The 20,121-nt window shown below is 49.0% G+C and overlaps 1 protein-coding gene and 1 long non-coding RNA gene across 3 annotated transcripts in view; one reads left to right on the top strand and one right to left on the bottom strand.

Annotated features, from left to right (window-relative positions):
- The window catches only part of LOC144786088 (uncharacterized), a 33,470-nt gene extending 17,047 nt beyond the window's left edge, over positions 1-16,423 (bottom strand). Inside the window, exon 1 of the long non-coding RNA XR_013602084.1 lies at positions 16,337-16,423. This is a non-coding gene — a long non-coding RNA (uncharacterized LOC144786088). The remainder of the gene's footprint in view (positions 1-16,336) is intronic.
- Positions 1-20,121, top strand: part of AKR1A1 (aldo-keto reductase family 1 member A1) — a 776,593-nt gene that overhangs the window by 101,706 nt on the left and 654,766 nt on the right. The window contains exon 1 of one of the 2 annotated variants that reach the window (XM_078664890.1): positions 16,415-16,476. The exons of the other annotated variant lie outside the window; for it this stretch is intronic. The gene's annotated coding sequence lies outside the window, so the exon portion shown is untranslated. Of the gene's footprint in view, positions 1-16,414; positions 16,477-20,121 lie in introns of those variants that run through there. 2 annotated transcript variants of the gene reach the window in all.

Raw genomic sequence — 20,121 nt, 5'->3', positions numbered from 1 at the left:
ACTGAACAGTTTGCTAGTTTTACCCCGGTAGAAAAAACGGATATTGTTAAAATCCTTGCTGCCTTACAATCAGGATCTCCCTCTGACCCTTGTCCTGCCAGAGTATTTGCGGGACTTGCAGATACAGTTGGATATGACGTGACGCATATTGTTAACCGTTCTTTTCTTACTGCTACCGTCCCGGCTTGCTGGAAACAAGCGAAACTGCTCCCACTCTTAAAAAAAAATGGTTTAGATCCCACTGTCCCCGCCAACTTCCGGCCTATATCACTGCTGCCAGCTCTTGCTAAAATATGTGAAAAGGTTGCTTTTTTACAACTAGACAAATTTGTCGAAACCTCTCAGGCACTCCACCCAGCACAATCAGGTTTCAGTGCAGCCTTTAGTACAGAGACTGCTCTAGTTGAAATTTCCGAGGCAATCCGGGAATGTCTGGACGGAGGTGGCAGAGCGGCTCTGATTTTATTGGACCTCTCTGCCGCCTTCGATACGGTTCCTCACTCCTTTTCGCTCACCAGACTAGCGGCTATAGGCATCACAGGCCCCGCCCTCGACTGGTTGACATCATTTCTAGATAATAGAACACAACAAATTTGGATGCCGCCCTTTGCCTCCTCCCCCAAAAAACTTACAACTGGTGTCCCTCAGGGCTCCACCCTCAGCCCCCTGCTTTTTAACATTTACCTTACCCCTCTCATATATCTTGCAGAACAGTTAGGAGCAAAAATTATGTCTTACGCCGACGACACACAACTTCTGTTTACATGGCCAAAAAACAACTTGGATACGTCGGGAGCCCAATCCTGCCTATCATCTGTCTTTCGTTGGCTAGCCTTTGCCCAACTAAAATGCAACGAAAGCAAATCAGAGATCCTGCTGTATGGTTCCTTTCCAGACAACTTTAGTGATTCTCTGTGGCCTGCCGACCTACCATGCCCTAAATCTATCGGCGGCCCTGCTAAAAATCTAGGAGTATGGTTTAACAACGACCTCAAATTTGAGGATCATCTAAAAAAAAAACTCACAGGGGTCTGCTTTTCCACACTCAAAACGTTACGCAGATTTTTTCCTCTTCTTCCGAGGGAGGCCAAGGAGACCGTCATTCGCGCCCTTATACTATCTAGATTAGATTACGTGAATGCTCTTTTCTGCGGTCTACCAGCTTATCTGATACATCGCCTCCAGGTTATTCAAAATGCCGCTGTGCGTCTTTTGTTTAACATACCCAAAAGCTCCAGTGTCCGCCAACCTCTTCACGCCCTCCACTGGCTCCCGGTTGCTCACAGGATTTTGTTTAAACTCCTTGTTCTCTCATATCGCGCTGTCCATCAAACCGGTCCAGTCTATTTGAGAAAAAGATTTTCCCTTTACGTCCCTAACCGACCCCTTAGGTCGGCTAATTTGTGCCAAATGACTGTACCAAGATTTAAATACAGCAGACTTGGTGGCCAATCCATCTCTGTCAGAGCTGCGACAGCTTGGAACACCCTTCCTCTCCACTTGAAAACAGCCCCTTCCATCACTGTGTTTAAGAAAGGACTGAAGACCCACCTTTTTAACATTACTGTATAGGGTCCTCCTCCCTCTCTTTTCTCTGGATTCTCTCTGCTCTGCCTTCTCTCTCTTCCGTGCCAGGATACTATTTTCTTAGTAATTGAGCGCGCTAAAAAAGCCTTTATAATAATAATAATATCACTACCTGTGGTGGGGGTTCCCTTTGAAAGAGCTGGGTTTGACATTGTTGGTCCAATGGATCCTCAAACAGCATCTGGGCACAGGTTTATTCTGGTAGTAGTGGATCATGCCACAAGATACCCAGAAGCTATTCCCTTAAGGACCACAACAGCACCTGTTGTGGCAAGAGCCCTCCTGGGAGTTTTCTCAAGAGTGGGTTTTCCGAAAGAGGTTGTCTCAGGCAGAGGTGGAAACTTTATGTCAATGACTGCTATGTGGAAGGAGTGTGGTATGAACTATAAGTTCACCACACCCTATCATCCACAATGCAATGGTCTGGTGGAGAGATTCAACAAGACCTTAAAGGGCATGATCAAGGGTTTACCTGAAAAGCTTAGGCGAAGATGGGACATCCTTCTGCCCTGCCTTTTGTTTGCTTATAGAGAGGTCCCACAGAAGGGGGTTGGCTACAGCCCTTTTGAACTTCTGTTTGGGCATCCTGTAAGAGGACCCCTTTGTCTGGTGAAGGAAGGATGGGAGTTACCTCTCAAAAAGCCTAAACAAGATATTGTGGACTATGTACTTGGTCTCCGCTCCAGGATGGCCGAGTACATGAAAAAGGCATCCAAAAACCTTGAAGCTAGCCAGGAACTTCAGAAAGCCTGGCATGACCAAAAGGCTGTGCTGACTGTTTACCAGCCAGGACAGAAAGTGTGGGTGTTCTAGTTTAAAGGGGTTTCACTGTAGTCCACCAGGAAGTGTCCTTAATCAGTAACTTTGTGACTTTTTCGTTCTCCATTGTAAGTCAATGGTAACTTGCGTCTGTGTTCCCACACTGCACGCGTCTCCCGTGGGTCTCCAACTTCCAAACCTTTGGTTCTGTAGTGCAGCCCCAGCGATTCCCTAGGCCCAAGGCCTATTCACTATTCCTGAAGTGGCTCTTATACCACGTACTTAGTATATGTTTTGTGAGGCCCCTAGGGCAGAATTGTATTTGTGCAACTTATAGTATGCTTAATGAGTAACTTGTAACGTAACTTGAACTCTGACCTCATAAAGAGTGCAGAGGGGTTGTGTTAGTAATAAATACATATATATTTGATATATACCTTGTGTGGTGTCCTTTCATTTGGTATTCAAGGGATTATATATGGTAAAACAGCTGGCTTCACATGCTCTCTGAAGTTTTAGCCTAAGATTGGTTGTCCATGCTACCACTAGGATATGGTGTCTATAAGGTTGACTTTACAACCACCATCAATAAGGGTCATTTAGACTGGTGCAAGGTGCCCACTAGAATAGTGGACATCATACCCAGGCTAACTGTTCACAAAAAGTATACCAATAAGAAGATCCTTAATATACGCAAATATACATATGTGAGTATGACAAATACCAGATTTCCAACCAAAAACGTAAATCAACAGAAACTTTCTTTATTGTATAGTATCCTTGAATATACATTTCTCTCTACCTTGTGTGTCCACATTGCAACGAGCGCTGCCTTTGGTGTCTTCCATGCGCGCAACCAATTCCTGGGTGACCACCGTCAATTTATGAACTTTCTGTTGGAGCACTGTCAAAGAGTCTTCCACCTTCGACACCCTGGACTCTGCCTCCGTTATACGGTTCACCACCTTCCGGAGGTCCCGTCAGAACAGGGAGACCTCCGAGCCCACTGCACTGATCTTGGCATTGAGCGCATCGCGTGATGACCACCAGTAATGCAGCATTATCTGGAGCCTGCTGTGAGAAAGTGGCTCTATATGTGCTGGACCAAAGTAAGGTACAGTGTGTATAGAGTCCACAATCACCAGAGGTATAACAGAGGTTAAAGTCAGGTTTGACCTTACTCTCTAAAGTGGTAGCTTGGTCGAGAAGTAAGGCGGTACCAGAGGACAGTGTAAAGCATTTGTTGTACACACTCAGTCAGCAAAAGGTTTCACACACTCAAGAACTGAACTCTAGGCCAATTGTTTTTATATCCAAAGATATAGTTGTTTTATTTTTAGAACCAACAGGTTTCAAAATATACTTTTCTCGATACGAGTACTCTCATGTAATTACTGTGCAAAGAGGCAATAAACTTTGTAAACACAATAGGTACAATGGTTGCAGTAGGCAACACAATTCTAAACACAATTCAACATTGAGCTCAATGGTTTTTTCTACATAAACGCAGCTGATTACTTTATAGATTACTTTTGTAACTTCAGGACTGGATCCTAGATTCGGTCCTGGGGTCTAAGCTGAAAACAGTTTAGTAAAAACATTTTAGTTATTGCAATGATTTTTACAGATTATAAAAGGTATTTTAAGAGTTGACACTTAGAAACTTTTCAGTGAAAAACCAGCACTGAAAGGAAATTCAAAGCACGGGTAAAGTAGGTTCTCGTTACTTTTGTAATCCAGTACTGGACTCCTAGGTTCAGCACTGGGGTCTCTACCTAAGACAGGTAAGTAATTACGTTTTAGTAGTTGGTACAATTTTTAAGGAATAGTTGTAATTTTCAAAAGCAGACAGAAGAAATTTCACAGAAAAACAGTCAATGGTTTCCTATGGACGAAATTTAGATTACTAGTAACCACGGTTGTGATTACTTTTGCGGTTCAGTACTGGGCTAAAAGATACAGCACTGGCTTCTCTCCTGATTACAGGTGAGTACTTCGGATTTTAATATTCGGCTGATTTTAGATGAATATTTTAAAGTTTCAAACTTCACACAAGAAATTTGGAGTCAAACCAGTCAATGTTATCCTATGGCAGGAAAGTGAGTCATCGGTTTTCAGGTGAGTACTTGACTGGTGAAGTTAAGGTTCCGGGCATAGACTCAGGGGTCCCCCAGGGTCAGGTAGGTACAGTTGGTACACCCTCAGCGGCACAGGGGCGGCCGGGTGCAGAGGTAGTTAGGCCCAATGTTATCCAATGAGAGGCAGGGGACCTTCGGTTGTTGGCTACTGGCTAGTAGGCCACGCGGCTGCGGGAGCTGAGCTCCTGGTCACTTGCTCAGGGCAAATGGGGAAGTAGGATAGGACAAAGGTTGCACTCCCAGGGGAACTCAGGCGGCTGGGTGCAGAGTGCTTTTGAGCCGTCAGGCGCTCAATGTTATTCGATGAGGATCTTGAAATGGGAACAAAGGCTGCAGGCTCGGGGACGGTGGATCTTCTGGAGCGACCAACCTTCGAGGGGTAAGTTGGGATCTTGAAGGATAGGTAAACACCCAGGAGTTGAGCACAGGGGACCATGGGGCGCCGGGGTGTCTTTTGAGGTCAGGAAATCTAACCCCCTGCTGGTCGCGGTCGGAGGGGTCCTTTGTCATGAGGCTGCAGGCGTCGGAGTCGTCGAGGAAGGTCCTTGGGCACTGGATTCCAGGTCAGAATCGGGGGACGTCCTCAGGGTCTTCATTCACTCCGGCACAGGCCAGGCTTGGCAGGTGCAGAGTATGCAGGGTTCGCGGTTCCGGGCTGATGCCAGAGCTTGTTACTTGCTTTGAGCAGTACCACTGCTCGTGGAAGACCCAGGTAGTCAGAGTCACAAGGCAGTCAGGTCCTCCGGGGTTTTTGAGGTTGCTGACCACTGGAGATGCCGGGGTTTAGCAGGAGCAGGTTCGAGGGTCGACAGGCCGGTAGGGCTGGGGCCAAATCAGTTTGTGTCTTCCTCTTTTTAGCAGCTGCACAGCAGGTCTTCTTGTTTCTAGTTCTTTCTTGTTTCGGAATCTGGATCTGTGGAAAAAGGTTCAGGGTGCTCCTAAATACTACATTTGGGGGCGTTACAGGTGGGGTAAGGGCAGCGACCAATGGGTCCCTGTCCTGGGTGGGTACACCCCCTAGCCTGCTCCTCTCGTGTGGGAGGTGAGCAGGAGCCTAGATGTGATTGGGCAAGGCTCCCTATCTTCAAGATGGCCGGAGCCCGGGGTCGTGCTTCACCTCATCTCCCCCACCTAAGGGGTGGGGTTGGCACAGGTTGGCACACCCCCCTTCCTGACGTAAATTTTCCCGCCAGAGTGGGGGTCAGGACTGGTGGGGGCCAGTTGCTGGGTACAGCAAATGGTCTGGAGAAGCTCACAGTGGCGGCAGGCCTTTGAAGCTTCTCCCGGCCCATCCTAGGGGAGGAGACCTAACACCTCGCCCAGGATGTGCATTGTTGCAGGCCCAGGAGAGCGGGGGCTCTCCTCCCTGGGGTCCAGCAACAAGTCTGCTGTGTGGCAGCGTAGCAAAATATATATAGTATCCCAAAAGGTATAAGTAATAGAACAATTAGACATGATATGCAAAAAGCATTATCTGCAAGGAAAAAAGGAAACTCAATACATCCATAGAAAGTGCCAGGGGCATCATGTTTATCAAATGTTGAAGAAACAGGGTTTAGTACAGTTGTAGCAGCACTGTAGATAAACAAATGATACAACCCAAATTGTACTTGGTGCGTGAAAAGTGCATACGGTGAGCAAGGTGGCGACGCAAGTGACAAAGTGATCAGCTTAGAAGGCGCAGTGATACTTGGTGTCAAAAATATACAGTGGTTTATATACAACAATATGGCTTGAATTGGGTTTCAATGCAATTTGTTCGAGATATAGCATAGATGATGATAACGTGTGCCACTGGCTTCCAGGACCAATTGATGCTTTTACTCACGGCACTTACAGAAGTGGGCTCAAGTCCGCACAAGCACTGTTCTTCCTCGTTCAACCCAGTCCTGATGATGATCCCTACTCACGCGGATCGAAACGCCATCGACTACTCAGCCTAATAATAGGTGCAATCCACAATATGGCACACAGATCTCCTCAGCACGAGCTGTCCGCGAGTTGTTTAAAAACACTATCACTGCCCAATTAGAAGGCCTGCAGAAAACCGCATCGCCTCCAAATGTGCCAGTCCCTGTGGAAGGCAGGATACATGTCCCTAACCCTTCAGGTATAGCATTACAAAAGTATGTGCAGGGAGAGGACCCTGACGCGTTTCTACTGAACTTCGAGCGAGCAGCTCTTGCGTTGGGATGGCCAGAGGAGAAATGGCCCTTTTTCTTGGCCCCGTTGCTAACAGGCGAGACACAGTTCGCCTTTCAGGTGGCTAATCCCGTTGGCAATGCCCCATACCACCTGATTAAAAATGTAATGCTAGATCACCTGGGACTGGATTCGGAAGCTTACAGAGTTAGATTCCGAAAAGAAAAAGGGATCCCGGGTGAAAACCCCAAGACTCTGTTTTTTAGACTCAAAATGGCTGCGGATAAATGGCTGAAACCTGAGTCCAGCACCAAGGAAGAAGTGATGGCCAAGATCTACTTGGAGCAATTTATGGAGGCTCTTTCATACGGCTCACAAAGATGGTTGAGACAACACTCGGGACTTACCATCGAACAAGCCATAGAAATGGCTGCGAACTGTGCGAGAGCGCAACCACGTCTCTCGGGATGGGAGCATGAGAAAACAAATAGGAACATGCCCCCGACCAAAATGGAGAATGGAGAAGAAACCCAAAACCCCGATGGAGCATACAAGACCTAGAACACCGAGGATGGAACCTCCTCTGATGCGTGGGCCCCAGTGTTTCGAATGTGGCGAATGGGGCCACATCGCCCGTCTTTGCCCCAGGAAACGTCCCACGGAAGAACCGATGGAAGTGGGGTACCTCCCCAAAACGGTTCTTTACTCAGCAGAGATGGAGACCTCCTTCTATGTGAGTATGAGGATGAATTGCTATGAGGTGAAAGCCCTCCTAGATTCTGGGTGCAGACAGTCAGTGGTCCAAGAACGCTTTATTCACCCCAGTCAGTACGTTCCCGGGTCTGAGGTATATATACGTTGTGTCCATGGGGACGTCAAACCCTACCCCCTAGCACAGGTCTCCATAAGCCCAAAGGACAAGGAAGCATGTATAGTAAGGGTGGGGGTAGTTGATTCCCTTCCAGAAGATATGATTCTAGGGGTAGACAACCCAGAGTTCCTTGCCCTATTCAAAATGACCATTAGTGGACAATCCCAGAGACGTGAACAACCTAAACCTACGCTCATTACTCCAGAACCCTGGGTCATAGACCGTAGTTTTAAGTTTGCTCAAACAGACGACAGGACGCTATACAATGCATGGGAAAGCGGACACTCGCTACAGGACATACAACCCCAGACTTACCCACGTTTCATGATAAAAAATGGACTGTTGTACAGGGAGGCGGGAGAAGTAGGACACCCACAACTCCTGGTACCTTTGTCCTTCCGTGAACAAGTTTTGTTCTTTGCCCATGCACACCTCACGGCCGGACACTCAGGAAAGGAGAAAACCACGGAAAGCATACTACGCTATTTTTATTGGCCCGGAATCTACAAAGATGTGCAAAGTTATTGTATGAAGTGCGAGATCTGCCAACGAAAAAATACCCACTGCCCTCAGGCCGCCCCATTACAACCACTCCCCATCATTGGCGTCCCTTTTGAATGTGTGGGGATGGACTTAATCGGTCCGCTACCGAAATCATCGAGGGGACACCTATATGCCCTCGTCATGGTGGACTATGCAACAAGATTCATAGAAGCTTTTCCACTGAGGGCCCCCACCACCGCCAATATCTTGGAGAAGTTTGTGGAACAATTCGCCCGGGTCGGATTCCCTAAAGAAGTCCTAATGGACCAGGGTACACCTTTTACATATCGCCTGATGAAGGAGATTTGCAAATCATTTGATATCCGCCACATAAAAACGTTGGTTTATCATCCCCAGACCGATGGTCTCGTCGAGAGGTGCAATCAGACGCTAAAAACAACGTTGAAGAAAATGCTGTCCTTGGAGGGACCTGATTGGGACCGCTTGCTTCCACTGGCCCTGTACGTGCTTCGGGCACAAAAACAAAGCAGTTTAGGTTGTTCAGCCTTTGAACTCCTATATGGGCCTCATCCCCGGTCCCTGTTGGAGATGACGAAGGACTCATGGGAAACGGAAGAAGAGCAAGAACAGAAATCCCTTCTGGAATATACCCTACAGATGAGGTCAAAACTAGGCAAACTACGAAACCTCGCGTATACCAACTTGGAGCAACAAAGAGAGAGGCAGAAGAAATATTACGACCGGGGAAAGAAGCTACAAAATCTAAAAGTCGGTGAGTGGGCGCTGGTCCTATTGCCCTCCATTTCCAGTAAGAACGAATGGATGGGGCCTTACAAGATAACCGAAACAATAGGAAACACTACCTACAGGTTACAGCTTTCTCCCACTAAAACCCAATGTTACCACATTAACCTTCTAAAGAAATGGATCGGTCCCTCTCCGCGGGGACACAATCTGGCTCTCCCCACGGTGCCGAACAAGTAACTACCGTACAGCACCTAGTCAGTAACGACAGCCTATCGGATCCAATGAAGGAGGAACTGAACAACGTCTTACTTCCCTTTGCAGGCATATTTTCGGACCTCCCGGGGAAGACGACCCTGGTAGAGCACCGTATTGAGACTCCACCAGGAAAATTGGTGAAACAACGGCCTTACAGAATCCCCGCGGCCAGGCAGGAGGCCGTGAGAAAAGAAGTCGACGATATGCTAAAACTTGGAGTGATCCGCCCTTCACAAAGCAGCTGGGCCTCTCCGATTGGGATGGATCCGAAACCCGACAGATCCAAGAGATTTTGCATGGACTTCAGGGCTCTTAATGCCATCTCTACCTTCGATGCGTACCCCATTCCACGGGTGGACGATGTGGTTGAGAAACTCGGAGATGACGTTTATATTACCACCCTAGATCTCACGAAAGGGTATTGGCAGGTGCCCCTCCGTGAAGAAGACCGGAAGAAGCCCTCTTTCATTACAGACGAGGGATTATACGAGTTCACGGTTCTACCTTTTGGACTGCACGGGGCACCTGCCACATTCCAGCGCCTCATGAATCACGTTCTGAAACCTTACCCCTCGTTTAGTTCAGCATACCTGGACGATATTGTAATATATAGCAAAACATGGGAAGAACACCTAAGTCACCTACAGACCATTCTGACAGCATTACAAAAAGCAGGACTACACGTTAACTCGAAGAAATCACGAGCAGCCTTCAACAGAGTTAAGTATTTGGGGTATGTCCTGGGTTATGGTACCATTGCACCCCAGATAGAGAAAGTAAAAGCCATAAAAAAATACGGCCTTCCCTACCAATAAAAAGGAACTGAGAGCCTTCCTAGGGCTGGTTGGCTATTACAGGAGATTCATCCCTAAATTTGCAGAGGTAGCCACCCCACTCACTAATCTCCTGCGGAAAGACGTAAGACCCCGGGAGATACAAGATCCTTCGCGGGCGGCCCAAGACGCCTTTGAAGACCTAAAGCACATTATAACATCAGCCCCCGTATTGGAATCCCCCAATTTCAACAAAACATTCATACTGGCCACTGACGCTTCGGACGTAGGGTTAGGGGCTGTTTTGTCTCAGGTGGGAGAGGATGGGATAGAACATCCTGTTCTATACAATTTTTTTCAATGTTCATGGGGGCGCACCAAAATAGAAGTCCAAGAAAGAGTAAGTAGAAAATGTTCTTTATTTATCTTTGTCCATTTAAAATACACGTCATCAGTAAAATATGCAACGAGTTCAGCCAACGCGTTTCACTCCCTACCAGGGAGTTTCTTCAGGGCACTGCAATTCCTTTTGGTATATTACGTTCAGAAGATTCCTCTATTAACACGCTAGTTTTTTATGCCATTCCTTTTTTCACTCGGACATATTTCTTAGAATTCTGCAGTTTCTGCCTTCTCTTATCTTTTCACGTTTTCAAGGACTCAGTATATCTTGCCCATAGATCGATTCGGGTAGTCCACTGTTTGACCGTCCCTGGCCGTATTAGTTCAAAGTTGTTGCGGTACTGTGTCAGTTGACGTTCGATGTCAGCGTTTCGGCATGGCTGGTTCCTGTTCTATACACTAGCCGTAAGCTCTTTCCCAGGGAGTGTAGATATTCCACGGTGGAGCGTGAGTGTCTAGCAATAAAATGGGCCATTGACAAATTGCAGTATTACCTAGAGGGCAAGCCATTCATCCTTCAAACTGATCATGCTCCATTGAAATGGATGTACCAGAATCAAAGCCACAATTCGAGAGTACTCAGGTGGTTCCTGTCCCTCCAGCCTTACTCGTTTACTGTGCACCATAAAAAAGGTACTGAGAATGGGAATGCGGATTTCCTCTCGAGGGTCTTTCCTCTCCCCGATCGGGAGACTCCAGGGGGGGGGGGAGGAGTGTGACGGGGCGGGACATTGCGCTGAGGAACATGACGATACACCACGGGACTGGTGGTCAGTTGTCCCCTTGTCACCCGTTTCTCTCCCCTTTCAACAGCAGGACACCCCATACCTGCACGAGGACTGGCAATCCCAGGAAGGCGGACACCCTTGGGAATACGAGGAAGATAAGGGACTGGTCGCCTTTAACTGTGCTTTTCAACGCGAGGAGACTCCTCCCCTCTTAGACGTCATCGAATCAGCTGAGCCAAAAGGAGGACGACCCCGGAAGAGGACGGACGGCGTTTCCTCGGAGGACGAAGGTGTTGCGGAGCAGAGAAGGAGTGTGCAGTCGAGGATTCTTGTGGCGACAGCAGAGGAAGAAGACCAGACGAGCCCCGGCGATTTCATCAAGCCAGGAGGCCAACGTCAACACGAGCCGCCCCGCCGCGCTCCCGCGGGAGGAGCGTGGCTATCAGAGGTACGGGGCAAGGTAGCGGGTTGGGTAAATACATAATTGTACAGTCCAATCAACTCCCTTCCTCGCACGAGCACTATCATAGCGACTGTATATACACCTGCGCACTTGGTTGCCTCACTCCTGGCCCCTCCGATACAAACCCTGGACGTCCCAGTAACTCCCCTTTCTCTTTCTTTTGGGATCGCATCGAGAACTCGACTTGTCTGGCACCTGCAACCTGGAACCGATCAAGAACCCAAAATGGACCCTGCCGTGTTCGCACGAGAAAGGCTGACGAGCAGGAGAAGGAAAGCTTATATGAAAATAAAACCATCTTTAAAATCGTTAATCAAGGTCTCAGACTCCGTTACTCCCACCCCAGCTGCCCCATTACAACAAGAAAATGTCAACTTTCTCAAAATGGCATTTTCGTAATTGTGACTTAAAATCCCACTTTACTATTAAAGGGGATTTTAAAATGACAATTCATTAAAAACATAAAATTTCTACCTGTTTTCAATCAAAAGTTACCACTTATTAAATGTAATAAGGGAACTCAATGTTATCCTACCAGAGAAGTAGGCCTCACAGTCGTGAAAACCTAGGCATGAAAAACTTAACATTTCCTACTTTTTAAATACAATGCACCCTATTCTGTTGGCTATTTAGGGCCTACCTCAGGGAGACATATGTATTAAAAAGAAAGGTTTAGGCCTGCTAAATGGTTTATTTTGCTAGGTCAAATTGGCACATTAAAACTGCACTACAGGATGCAATGGCAGGCCTGGGACATGTTTTGAAATGCTAATTTAGTGGGTGGCACAATGAGTGTTTCAGACCCACTAGTAGCATTTAATTTCCAGTCCCTGGGTACATATATTACCATATATTCGGGACGTATAAGTAAGTTAAATGGCCATTCAGGCGTAGGCCAACTTTACCATGTTGTAAGGAGATAGGACTTACACTTTAGTACTGGCTAGCAGTGGTAAAGTGCAGAGTCCTACTGCCAACAAAAACGAAATTCCGAAATTCAGAGAGCAAGAGGGGTCAATGCAAAGGCTTGGGGGTACGCCAAGAGAGAGGCCCAAATTCAACACACCAAAGTAGTGCCTCCCCGTTGTAGTCAGCACCCACTGGTTGAAGCAGTTAGAGCATCCTGGTTGGAGCAGGCAGGGCTCTCTGGTTGGAGCAGACAGAGCCTCCTGGCTGGAGCAGACGTGCCCCATGGTTGGAGCAGACAGTTCCACCTGGTTGGAGCAGACAGTTCCACCTGGTTGGAGCAGACAGTTCCACCTGGTTGGAGCAGACAGTTCCACCTGGTTGGAGCAGACAGTTCTACCTGGTTGGCGAAGACAATGCCCCCTGGTTGGAGCAGACAGTACTCCCTGGTTGGAGCAGACATTACTCCCTGGTTGGAGCAGACATTACTCCCTGGTTGGAGGAGACAGTACTCCCTGGTTGGAGGAGACAGTGCTCCCTGGTTGGAGGAGACAGTGCTCCCTGGTTGGAGGAGACAGTGCTCCCTGGTTGGAACAGTGGGTGCAGCCTGGTTGGAGCAGACAGTGCCGCCTGGTTGGAGCAGAGTGCCTCCAGGTTGGAGCAGACAGTGCCCCCTGGTTCGAGCAGACAGTGCCCCCTGGTTCGAGCAGACAGTGCCCCCTGGTTCGAACAGACAGTGCCCCCTGGTTGGAGCAGACAGTTCTACCTGGTTGGAGCAGACAGTTCCACCTGGTTGGAGCAGACAGTTCCACCTGGTTGGAGCAGACAGTTCCACCTGGTTGGAGCAGACAGTTCCACCTGGTTGGAGCAGACAGTTCCACCTGGTTGGAGCAGACAGTTCCACCTGGTTGGAGCAGACAGTTCCACCTGGTTGGAGCAGACCGTTCCACCTGGTTGGAGCAGCCAGTTCCACCTGGTTGGAGCAGCCAGTTCCACCTGGTTGGAGCAGCCAGTTCTACCTGGTTGGCGAAGACAATGCCCCCTGGTTCGAGCAGACAGTACTTCCTGGTTGGAACAGACAGTACTCCCTGGTTGGAGGAGACAGTACTCTCTGGTTGGAGGAGACAATACTCCCTGGTTGGAGGAGACAGTGCTCCCTGGTTGGAGCAGACAGTGCCACCTGGTTGGAACAGTGGGTGCAGCCTGGTTGGAGCAGACAGTGCCGCCTGGTTGGAGCAGAGAGTGCCTCCAGGTTGGAGCAGACAGTGCCCCCTGGTTCGAGCAGACAGTGCCCCCTGGTTCGAGCAGACAGTGCCCCCTGGTTCGAACAGACAGTGCCCCCTGGTTCGAACAGACAGTGCCCCCTGGTTCGAACAGACAGTGCCCCCTGGTTCGAACAGACAGTTCTACCTGGTTGGAGCAGACAGTTCTACCTGGTTGGAGCAGACAGTTCTACCTGGTTGGAGCAGACAGTTCTACCTGGTTGGAGCAGACAGTTCTACCTGGTTGGAGCAGACAGTTCTACCTGGTTGGAGCAGACAGTTCCAACTGGTTGGAGCAGACAGCTCTACCTGGTTCGAGCAGACAGGGCTCCCAGGTTCGAGCAGAGAGTGCCGCCTGTTTGGAGCAGACAGTGTGCCCTGGTTCGAGCAGACAGTGCCCCTTGGTTGGAGGAGACAGTGCCCCCTGGTTGGAGCAGTCAGTGCCCCCTGGTTGGAGCAGTCAGTGCCCCCTGGTTGGAGCAGACAGTGCCCCCTGGTTGGAGCAGACAGTGCCCCCTAGTTGGAGCAGACAGTGCCCCCTCGTTGGCGCAGGCAGTGCCCCATTGCTGGAGCAGTCAGTGCCTGCAAGTGGAAGTAGAGCCTCCTGGTTGGATCAGACAGTGCCTGCTGGTTTGAGCCAACAGTGCCCCCTGATTGGAGCAGTCGGTGCCCCCTAATTGAAGCAGTCAGTGCCCCCTAGTTTGTGCAGTCAGTGTCTCATTGTTGTTGCAGTCAGTTCCTCCTGTCTGGTGCAGTTAATGCCTTCGGATTGGACCAGCCAGAGCATCCGAGTGGAAGTAGAGCCTCCTGATTGGAGTAGCTGGTGCCCCCTGGTTGAAGTAATCAGTGCCGTCTGGTCGGATCAGTCAGTGCCCTCTGGTAGGAGTGAGAGCCTTTAGGTTGGAAGTAATCCTCCTCGTTGGAGCAGTCAGTGCCTCCTGGAAGGAAGTAGAGGCTCCTGGTTGGACTAGTCAGTGCCTCCTGGTTGGAAGTAGAGGCTTCTGGTTAGAGCAGTCAGTGCCTCCTGGATGGAACTGTCAGTGCGTCCACAGTGGAAGTAGACACTCCTGGTTGGAGCCGCCAGTGCCTCCTTGTTGCAAGTACAGCCTCCTGCTAGGAGTCAGTGCCTCCTGGGAGGAAGGAGAGGCTCCTGGTTGGAGCAGTCAGTTCATCCTGGGTGGAAGTAGAGGCTCCTGGTTGGAGAAGTTAGTGCCCCCTGGGTGAAAGTAGAGGGTCCTGGTTGAAGCAGTCAGTTCCTCCAGGTTGGAAGTACAGCCTCCTGGTTGTAGCAGTCAGTGCCTCCTGGGTGAAAGTAGAGGCTCCTGGTTGGAGACGTCAGTGCCTCCTGGTTGGAAGTAGAGGCTCCTGGCTGCAGCAGTCAGTGCCTCCTGGTTGGAAGTAGAGGCTCCTGGCTGCAGCAGTCAGTGCCTCTTGGTTGAAAGTACAACCTCCACGTTGTAGCAGTCAGTGCCTCCTGGATAGAAGTAGACGCTTATGGTTGTAGCAGACAGTGCCTCCTGGATAGAAGTAGAGGCTCCTGGTTGAAGCAGTCACTGTCACCTTGGTGGAAGTAGAGGCTCCTGGTTGGAGAAGTCAGTGCCTCCAGGTTGGAAGTACAGCCTCCTGGTTGTAGCAGTCAGTGCCTCCTAGATAGAAGTAGACGCTTCTGGTTGGAGAAGTTAGCGCCTCCTGGTTGGAAGTAGAGGCTCCTGGTTGGAGAAGTCAGTGCCTCCTGGTTGGAAGTAGAGGCTCCTGGTTGTAGCAGTTGTTGCCTCCTTGGTGGAAGTAGAGGCTCCTGGTTGGAGAAATTAGTGCCTCCTGGGTGAAAGTAGAGGCTCCTGGTTGTAGCAGTCAGTGCCTCCTGGACAGAAGTAGAGGCTCCTGGTTGAAGCAGTTGTTGCCTCCTTGGTGGAAGTAGAGGTTCCTGGTCGAAGCAGTCGTTGCCTCCTTGGTGGAAGTAGAGGCTCCTGGTTGGAGAAGTTAGTGCCTCCTGGGTGAAAGTAGAGGCTCCTGGTTGTAGCAGTCAGTGCCTCCTGGACAGAAGTAGAGGCTCCTGGTTGAAGCAGTCGTTGCCTCCTTGGTGGAAGTAGAGGTTCCTGGTTGAGGCAGTCGTTGCCTCCTTGGTGGAAGTAGAGGTTCCTGGTTGAAGCAGTTGTTGCCTCCTTGGTGGAAGTAGAGGCTCCTGGTTGGAGAAGTCAGTGCCTCCTGGGTGAAAGTAGAGGCTCCTGGTTGTAGCAGTCGTTGCCTCCTTGGTGGAAGTAGAGGCTCCTGGTTGGAGAAGTCAGTGCCTCCTGGGTGAAAGTAGAGGCACCTGGTTGAAGCAGTCAGTTCCTCCAGGTTGGAAGTACAGCCTCCTGGTTGTAGCAGTCAGTGCCTCCTGGATATAAGTAGACGATTCTGGTTGTAGCAGTCAGTGCTTCCTGGATGAAAGTAGAGGCTCCTTGTTGGAGAAGTCAGTGCCTAATGATTGGAAGTAGAGGCTCCTGGCTGCAGCAGTCAGTGCCTCTTGGTTGGAAGTACAACCTCCAGGTTGTAGCAGTCAGTGCCTCCTGGATAGAAGTAGAGGCTCCTGGTTGAAGCAGTCGTTGCCAACTTGGTGGTAGTAGAGGCTCCTGGTTGAAGCAGTCGTTACCAACTTGGTGGTAGTAGAGGCTCCTGGTTGAAGCAGTCGTTACCAACTTGGTGTTAGTAGAGGCTCCTGGTCGGAGAAGTCAGTGCCTCCAGGTTGGAAGTATATGTTCCAGTTTGGAGTCTAGTAATGTGTTGTACTGTGCTAAAAAAAAAAAAAAAGCTTCCTACCCCAGTGTGTGGATCCTGGCCCTCTGTTTGGTTGAGGTCGGCGCCTTTCATCCTTGCAGCGGAAGAAGCAAAACCCGGAAACGGAAACAGCAAAACTTGTCTCCTCTGCAGAAGGTTCAGCCGGCGAGGGACTCTCAAACGTGAGTGAGTTCTGGGGCTGCCCAAGCCCCCGGGCCGGGGCCCCCGGAGGGTGGGGAGGGGCTGGGGCAGGTGTGGAGAGAGGGAGAGACCCCGGGGAGGCTCGCTGCAGACACAGGCTGCTTAACTCGAAGCCCCATGGAGAGACCTCGTGAGAGACCCTTACTGGCATCACCCATTTGCAAGAGTTGTGGCGGGGCACTTGCCTATTTATTTTATTAGTCTCCCAAGTTTCATAGTGTTTTTATGGAGGCGGAGGGGAGAAAAATCACAGCAGTGAGGAGAGCGTCATGCACCGAGGGGCGGAGCGGGGTCCGCAGGGTGGATTGAAAACGAGATGGAGGTGGGGAGGGGAGGAGCTGCGTCAAAGTTTGATAATGAGCTCCATGATCGCATATCTTGTATTTGCATAATGTATTCTTCCCAGAATGCACCTCTGTGTTCTTGATACACGCTTATGGCGAGGTAGTCAAGACACACTAGACTCGCCTTTTGCACAAACAACACTTAATTTAATATACATATATGTATATGATCGTAGTAAGATGTACGTTTACTGATTTGTACCATATAAGTCTTAGAATGTTTATAAATGTTAACAATTAATAGGTTTGCATTTTGTCAATCTTATATTTAAACAATTTGTTTGTTAGTAAGGTATAAATTGTTCTTTGGTATTGAAAGTTAGTTTTATGGGTGTGAGCTCATAATTTCCAGCTTGAAAAATGCTAACAAGTCAGGACTGTAAGATGTCACGCCTTGTATGCTGCCGCTTGGAATCTTGCCCGTTGTAAAGCCGGTGACATTCAGCCAGTCCTAAATTTTCATTTAAAAGCACTCGGCATTCTGGGGCTTGTAGGTTCAGACCTACAATGGGAGTTATGATACTAAAGTCTGTAAATGGTTAGGTGCTGATTACAAGTGGGGCAAAATATATTTTTTCACCCTGAGCAAGCATGGGTATTGAATTCCTAGTTGTGACGAATTTACCTCATCTGGTACTTACCAGGTACTATGACGGCTGCATACACCATCCATTACATTTCAGCAGGTGAAACCTACTGGTATTTAGTGTGGAAAGAGTAGTGAATATGGCTACATGCAGTGCTTTAAATGGAAAAAAATAAGTGCAGGTACTCACCAAAAATAAACAGTGGATTGGGGGTGGAGTTTGGGGCGGGGCTATTTTTTTTACCTTTCTAAGCTTTGTATGCAAAAAATATGCATGCATTGTAAAAATGTCTAACCATTTACATAGTATATACCTAAGTTTATGGTTCTAAAACAAGTGATTATCAATAAATGGCACACTGACAAAACAGTACTAGTGCTTCTGTTTTAAAAAAAAACCATGAATGCATTAATTTAATCTAGAGGGCAGTTATTTTGTTTCATGCAAACCCCTTTCATTTAAATTGTTGATGGGTGAAGATTTGCAGGCGTTTAAAACAGTGGGCATGCTAACAAGCTGCATGCCCTGAAAAACGTGGCCCACACTTGGGCCTATTAGGTTTTATTGATACCTTCAGACCCCCTCTGAAAGACATCCTGCAGTGATACTCCACCTTTCACTCCAGAGAGGCACACGCAGCTCTGTGTTATACTGAAGACGAGCTGCTGTGCTGGCCCAGGCTTCAGTTAGATTTGAAAAGCACTTTAACCCATTCCAGGCCGTGCAGAAATAGCTGCCAAGGATGGAGCGCAGCACCCACCGCATCAAAGCCGGGCTCCCATGAGTACCGGTACTCTCCTTTTCGTAGGAAAGGTCCCCGTACTCAAGGGGAGAAAATATAAAAGTGCCGGCACTCAGTACCGGTGAGTACCGGCCCATTTAAAGCACTGGTTACATGCATATTTTGCTGCACAGGCACCAAAATCTGCATTTTAATCTCCAAAATCTCAGACTCGGTTCAGTTAATCGAGCTCTATAAATTCCGAACCCTGAGGATTTTATTAGGTGCGATAAAAAGCACCTACCTGTAGTGTTGATAGTTTACAAAGGACCCACCCATATGGTTCATGACACTGGGAGGGGGGAATAAGTGCGAAGAGGTTGAACCTCTGTGTTTACTCCTCAGGTGTCCAAGCTATGGTGTGACCTGGTGTCCTGAAGTGTGGGAGTGAATAAAAAGGTCCGTCTCATTTAAAAGCACACCCCGGGGCACATCACCTCATTAGCAATGAGTCCACGATGTGCCCCGTGTGCTGCAGCTACCTCCCTGCTCGTTCAGAGCAACTCAACGCGACTTGGCCTCAGCCCGTAGCACTACCATACTCTCTGAGGAGCTCCCTGGCTCTGCGATCACTCCTCTGAATGTCAGTGCTAGGCCGGCTGGCCTGCTGAAGCCTCAGAAACCATGCTTGAGCCGCCAGAGTCAGCTGCGCCTTGTGTTTCTAGTTCGCACGGTGAACGTGGGTCCCTTGCTCACTTTGCCACTGAAATCAAGCAAGCGATGAAGGGTGTTACCCAGAAACCGGTCCCAGGATGCTTGTTTCTGGTTCAGGGAAGACCTGGCTTGGCAGTTCGGACTGGACTGTTCCCATGAGGTACAGGGTAAAGACCAGGGTCGGATTGGGATCACAATTTGGCCCGGGCACTGACAAAAAAAGTGGCCCACATTCGCGGGGCGTGGCCCACATTTGCGGGGCGTGGCCCACATTTGCGGGGCAGAGGTACAGAATGACTTAAGCGCAGCCTCCACAACATAACCAGACAGGGAGGCAATAAGGGGAATTACATTAAAATTAAAATTTTGCATCAGAAAAGCTGTGTTAAAAAATACGGACATGTTTTTATAAAGTGTCTTCCTTAATGATCATCTTCCCTTTTCAAAGTCATAAAGCGTGAACAAATGGTTATTATTTATAGTTGTTTTTCCATTTGACAGTTTTATATAGCGTGAATACAGCCTAAGACAAAGGCTATTTGAGTTCTTTTCATGAGCACCAATTACAGTACACAAGATCCGATTTTATATTTAAGGGCCTGGGTGATGAAGTGATCTGCCCAGAATCACAGGGTGTTGAGCAGATGCTGGGACTCAAACCTGATTCCCCATCTCTGCAACTCTGGTGTCAGAACACATATGCCTATGCACACACAAGGAATGGAAGTGGGAGGATACTGTTCTTGTGAAGGACACAAGGCCAAGGTGACAATGGCCTACAAGCTGAGCAACTAAAAAAACAGCAAGGCCCCTTTCTGTTACAAGATTATTTGAGCCCTCCAGCGCAGGAGCACCTGAAAAGCAGCGAGGCCCCTGCTATTAGTAAATTAATCAGCCCTCCCCTGCCCTCTACGGCCTCAGGGCAATGTCCTGGCAGGGGAGCACAATACACAGCTTCTGGGTCATTCATGGTAGCCAGAGGGAGGCTGAGGTGAAGATGGTGCGAGTTCCAAACATCACCTGGCCCCCTCAGCTAGAGCCATTCTTCCTGCCCACTATACCCTGAATGTGAAGGGCTGTGGGCGAGGTGTTAGGATAAACACTGTTTCTGGGCTGAGTGGGCCCCAGGGGGGCAGGGGTGAAAATGGCTCAAAGGCCTAAGCAACACCTGACCCCCAGGGAGGCCGATTCTTGCGCAGCTCTGCACCCTTCCAAGGCCCACGTACCCAGCAACTGCGTTGCCCAGGCACTACCCACCAT

The sequence above is a fragment of the Lissotriton helveticus genome, chromosome 1_1 (assembly GCF_964261635.1).
Source record: "Lissotriton helveticus chromosome 1_1, aLisHel1.1, whole genome shotgun sequence".
In the NCBI taxonomy this organism is placed as follows: Eukaryota; Metazoa; Chordata; class Amphibia; order Caudata; family Salamandridae; genus Lissotriton; species Lissotriton helveticus.
This window is presented reverse-complemented; position numbering and strand designations above follow the sequence as displayed.